Raw genomic sequence first — 6000 nt, forward strand, 5'->3', positions numbered from 1 at the left:
GAAAATGTATAATCAAAATTATTCATATGTATTTCAATTTTCTACATTTAACTTATATTTTTAGAAGAATACACTTCAACATACATATGGTTGAGACAGAAAATTCAAGAATACAGAAACTAAACTCCCAAATATTGTTAGTCATAGTCGTGCTAATCATTAAAAATTGTAATACATAAAAATTATGCAACTTAATTCAATACCCAAAATAAAATAACTTGCAATATTACCATAATCCTTCAACAACATACAACAAAGTCCCTTATTACCAAAAAAACAGTAAAAATAATTAAATTACACCGGATCAGTGTCGCGTGCCACGCTATCTCGCAATCTACCCGAAATGAGGGTAGTTAAACGTTGGCACGCGTTCGCTAACACGAGTGTTGCCAGCCCACCATATCCGGCCGCATCCGGCGCTGTTTCCGGTCAGGATGCGCAGCCTGTTTACACGGGTAATATGTTTTTTAATGCTGGCAACATCCGGCTTTGCGGGGGAAAAGTGTGAAAGGTAGCGGCGTTGAAACTGAGGGGTGAGTAATATGAGGTATGTAGTTATTCTAGGTATTCCCGTATATTTGACGTATTTATAAGGGGATATAAATGTTAGTTAATGTAGAATTGTTTATTTTCAGTAATTACAAACTTGAATATGTACACTATATTTACAAACTTAAACTACTTTACTAAATAAAAATACTAACAATACTAAAACGAAAATACTATATACAAAACATAAAAATATTTAAAAAGAACATTGATTAGGCGTCGAAGTATTCCTCCGCATCACTGTCCTCCGGAAACGTGCCCAGAAGACTGGCTGCATTGCCACGTTGAATGGCAATGTTATTCTCTGTCGAAAGAATAAGCCAGCTCTCTGGTCACGTGAAGCGTCGACAAGCCTTTATAAGGTAGGTAAGGATTCAAGATTTGTCTACAAAAAATATAAATGGAAATGATATTTGGAATCCACAAAACAAATGGTAAAAAGTAATTTAGGTTAGGTAGGATTGTCAATTATCAACAAAATGTATGGTAGCTGTTTGTAACTATAATATCAGGACGACCAACACCTTAGTCTGCCCGTGACCATAGATTCTGTGAAGGATGCGAAACGTCGGGATTAAATGATATTAATATAACCGCAGTTCGTGTCAGAAATAACGACGTGAGATGTATTTGTGAGTTAGCATAGGAGCTAGTTTTGGTTTTTGTTATTTTGTTACAGCCTTTTTATTTGTCCCACTCCTTGGCACAGGCCCTCTCTCACTCGGAGAAGGATTGAGCGTTAATTGAGAGTTTCATGCATAAGTGTTATTAAGGCCAAAAATTTATGTTTTAGGCCGTAAGCCTTAAATACTATCTTATCTTCTGACAAGGTAGTTACTTACCACAAGACTATAAAAGGCTACGTAGGACATATTTTTTAGTAAGTACCACGAAAGGAAGTTCCATCGAAATCAGGAAAAGGGGCATAGCAAACATATTTTTAAAATAAGCCTATTGAAGAAAATCCCTTTAATAAAGTACTAAGAAATGGACACTGAATTTCCAAAATACGAAAAAACAAAAAGGTATAAAAAAACGAAAAATTTAACCTACAAACAATACTGACGCTACAATTTCACGTTATCAGATAATGATAAAACTTTAATTAGCCACTTAGCTCATTAACTACGAAACGAAGCCAATTATTTACAAACAAATTAATTAATAAAACAAATACGTATAAAGTTACCACTTCTGATAATTTCCACATCAATAATATCGTTATTTAATCAATCATCGGCGATAATTATTATTCATGATCGCCATTAACTGACCATTCACGGATATATCAATTTAATTAAGCGATTCGCGATATTAATTCGATTATTACCACTCGTAAAAAAGTTACAAAAGTCTGTTTCTACCCTTAAACGACACACAGTCACGAACGGTCAGCATTATCATAAAGCAATTTGGATTTTATCGCTAAGTAATAGAGATTACATTGGTTTATTACGACGATTCTCTAATTACCGTTATGCATTCACAAGCTCACGCCATATTGTCATTTTGTGTTAAAAGCGACCTTAAAATTGTCGCGCTATGATACCGTTTCCAAAAGTTCGCGTGAAATTTTTAATTGTGCGATGTGTGTTTCTGGGCCGAAGCAAATTGGACTCTGCTTTCCTTATGACATAGTTTATTTTTTATTAAGCACCATCTACGGCTTTATTAGATCAAGTTAGTGCGTCGAGGAATCTCAATTTAATTAAAAAATGGTGGGTATTATCGTGCGATCGCTCGTGCTCGCAAGTGTCGGCACGCTCCGATTGTCGTTTGGCGCGCCGGGAATCCTCCATGTTGTTTTTATCAACTGTCACTTAATTATCGAAATTGAATTTGGAACGTGCGCCCGCCATGTTGGAGTTTTTATTAAGTGCAGCTGTTTCTTTGATTTTCATTTGCTAATGAGAATTCTTTTGTGAATTTGAATAAATGAATCATTTTTGATGTTTGGTTTGTTATCTAGATTTGCTTGCTGTTTTGTATTTCCGCAATATTTGTAGTGTCAATGAACTTTAAGGAAATGGAGAGCATTTAATAGAATATTTTCTATTAAATCAATTATATATTACTTATTACACCGGTCTACAGCATTTTTGCGCACGGGATATACATACCTTATTTTTATTGCTGATGCACCTAGAAATAAGAATAAGAACAAAAAAATGCTTTGAATTTGCTTTTATGTGTAAAAAATTGAAAAAATCACATTAATGACAATACGTAAAAAATTGACATAGAGATAATTTATTAAAGCATACAGAACATTTATTTATGAATAATTCTTACAATATGAGTTTTAAAATGGAGTAAATCGAAAAGTAAAACTGTTCTTTTTTAAATATTTAATTTAAAAATGAACAGATTTACTTTTCCTGGCATGTTCAAAAGAAGTTTCTCTTATTAACCCCCAAATATAGTTACATGACACATGTGGGGCCCATTTCTTGTCTTGATTTTTAACAGCTAGATGGAAGTAAGCTTAATATGCCTCGCAAATCTTTAAATTTGTACTTAAATCGTATTTTTTCTCCCTTACTTTAATAAATTCGCCACAAATATAGCAAAACGAGTCAGCGTCTCGTCTACAAGTTCTCGAAGCCATTTTGTACAGGTTAATACAGCGAAAACAAATATGAAACACGTTATTCCTATGTAATATGCAAGCACATACTGTCGTGCACGATGAGCGACGCAAGAAACACTACCCCCCCGCCCTCTTACCTCTCCTTCGACAGCGGTAGCGTGCAAAGTCGCGACATTAATTCGGCGCGAAAATCAAAAATGATCAAATCGCTATAACATCTTAAAAAGCAAATATTTTCGATTTGTAATCGCACTTTTTTATGTATCTTGGCTTATATAATCAGAGTAAATTAAGTAAAAGCCATGCGCAAAAAATAAAAAAAAAAATTGTTGACCGGTGTTATTCACCTACATTAGTTCTTCACATTAGATAGCATATTGCATCATAGTAAAAAAAAAAACCCTTTATTACACCCCCGAGTGTCATATTGTTTACATTAACCTTTTAATTGCTTTGAAAGCGTCCAAAAAACTCCACAGTATCAATTAATAACATGTTAAGAGGTAATTTACGTGAACTGTCAGTTATTGTAACAGATAACATGACACGAGACCGTAATGGCCGACTCGATGTCACCCAACAATGTTTTAATGACGACGGAAAAATACGGAACTAAAAATAAGCGTCGAAAAATGGAACGTCAATTTAAAATGACGAAGAAACTAGCGCCGCTAATGATCGCATTGTAACTTTGTCGGATTATACATGTTTGTATTTAAAAGTTGTAATTATTCAAATTTGGAACGGCAGATGCGTTTGAAAAAGATAATCGATTTTGGAATGCAATGCTTAGTTCATTAGGCAATTAAGGAATTGTGTTTGAAGGAATTTAAACTCTTTGACTGTAGCGATAAAGTCTAATTTGTATAAAATATATTAGAATCATATAGGTTATCACAGATTTGACACATTAATAAACTTCTTCAATTTGCAGAAAAAGTGAATTTTGTTTTGTATTTGCAAATCTTTAGAATACGTACTAGGTACATCAAGGTTTGACATTTACCTCAAATAAATGATCGGTTGATGGTTTCAAAAATACGGTAAAAGTTAATAACGCGTGAAAAACAATGATGATACTAAACAAATTAATGTTATTGTTAATTGAACATTAATATTATAAATGTGTTGGATGCACACCATGGGTTGAAATTACTGGGTGAATTTCAACAGGTCCAATAAAATCTTCATTTCCGTGGATTTTTTATACTTCAACTTTAGAACAAGAAAAAATAGTGTTTACTAAAGTTTTTGATAAGATATGTATTCTTCCTTAATATCTAGTAGATAGCTTAAAAAACTAACGAGATATACAAGACTAAAATTTTCATGCCACGGCGGTGAAACATGCATGCACGGCAATGAAACATGCGTCCATGGCAATGAAAACTATTCCTGCAGCCATCGTTTTGACATATCTTTCTCTTTCTTTTCTTAAATACTCCTCTAGTAAAACAACCTAAGTGAACCTGAACCTGAAGTGGTGTGTGTAAGTTTATCATTTAGTGAGGTGAACGTGGAAATATCTTTTTGTAGTTGACTATATAGTACAAATTGTTTTTTTTTCTTAATGATGCCGTGGCGATGAAAACATAAGTCACGGTAATGAAACATGCGGCCACGGCAATGAAACGAAATTGTTTTACAAGGCATGGCAATGAAAATTTTTTCATTGCTGTGTATTTTTTTTCATTTCCATAGCAAATTTTGACCACGGAAACCACGGAAATGAGAGCACGGCAATGAATATCAAGGCAAAAACATCAAAAAACTAAAAATCTGTTAATAATTCACAGTAATTAACACGTCACAAATAAACATAAGATAGATGGCATTGTACCGAATGATCAATTAAGAGGACAAACTTATTCAAACAGAAGTAAGACCTATCCACGGCGATGATAGAAAAAATGTCCAGTGATAAAAAAATTGCATACTTGCATTTATGGCGCGAAAACGCAGGCACGTGCAAACGTCATTCCACGTCGAACACTTGATGTCCACTAATATGCAACATTTAGCGCACAGCGGGAGGGACGCAAACCGTTAGAAAAAGGAATATTCTTAAATATGTTTAGGACATGGCGATGAATGGTGGTTCTGGGACAAACTATTTTTTATTTACCATTTGTTGTATTGTTTAAATATTTCAACAAATGTAGTCCGTAATAATACTTTAACTATTCACGAATCAAATAAAAGTAGGTTTTAATATAAATAACTAATACATTTTTATCAATAAGGTCTAGTACACATCAAGGTGACGTGTGGACAAACACGGCAATGAAAGATTTTGAGGTTTTTTTTTTTTTTTGGAGAACCAATTAATCCTATTAATAAAATATTTAGTGCTACACATAGATTACTATTTCACCTACTTAGAAAAAAATATTAGAATATTATAACAATGATTTTTAGTACCGATTTCATCGATGCCACGCAATTTTTGGTCCCGGGAAATTCACCCTACTATAAAAATTCCTAACTAAGGAATTTAGAGCTTTTATAATCCATGATAAAAATAGTCCTTATCTTAAGAGTACCTATGTATATTGTACGGTTTTCTATAGATTTTAATAACGTAATAGGTTTTTTACATATTTTGCTCTTAGTATAAATACAAGATATTCATATAAGGTAAACGTACCAATAGTCGTCGGATTTGGGAAATCACTGACTTTGAAGCGTTACTGTGTGTTAAATATTCAATAGAAAATGAAAATTTTTGCATGACGTGATAGAGTATTTATTCGTTATTCTAAGTAACTAATGTTTTTTTTAATCATTTTGATGGGTTTATATACTTATTAAGACAAAAGTAAAAAAAAGGCGATTTGTACCAGTAGTCGTCTGATTTGTAC

The sequence above is a fragment of the Helicoverpa zea genome, chromosome 23, assembly GCF_022581195.2.
Source record: "Helicoverpa zea isolate HzStark_Cry1AcR chromosome 23, ilHelZeax1.1, whole genome shotgun sequence".
In the NCBI taxonomy this organism is placed as follows: Eukaryota; Metazoa; Arthropoda; class Insecta; order Lepidoptera; family Noctuidae; genus Helicoverpa; species Helicoverpa zea.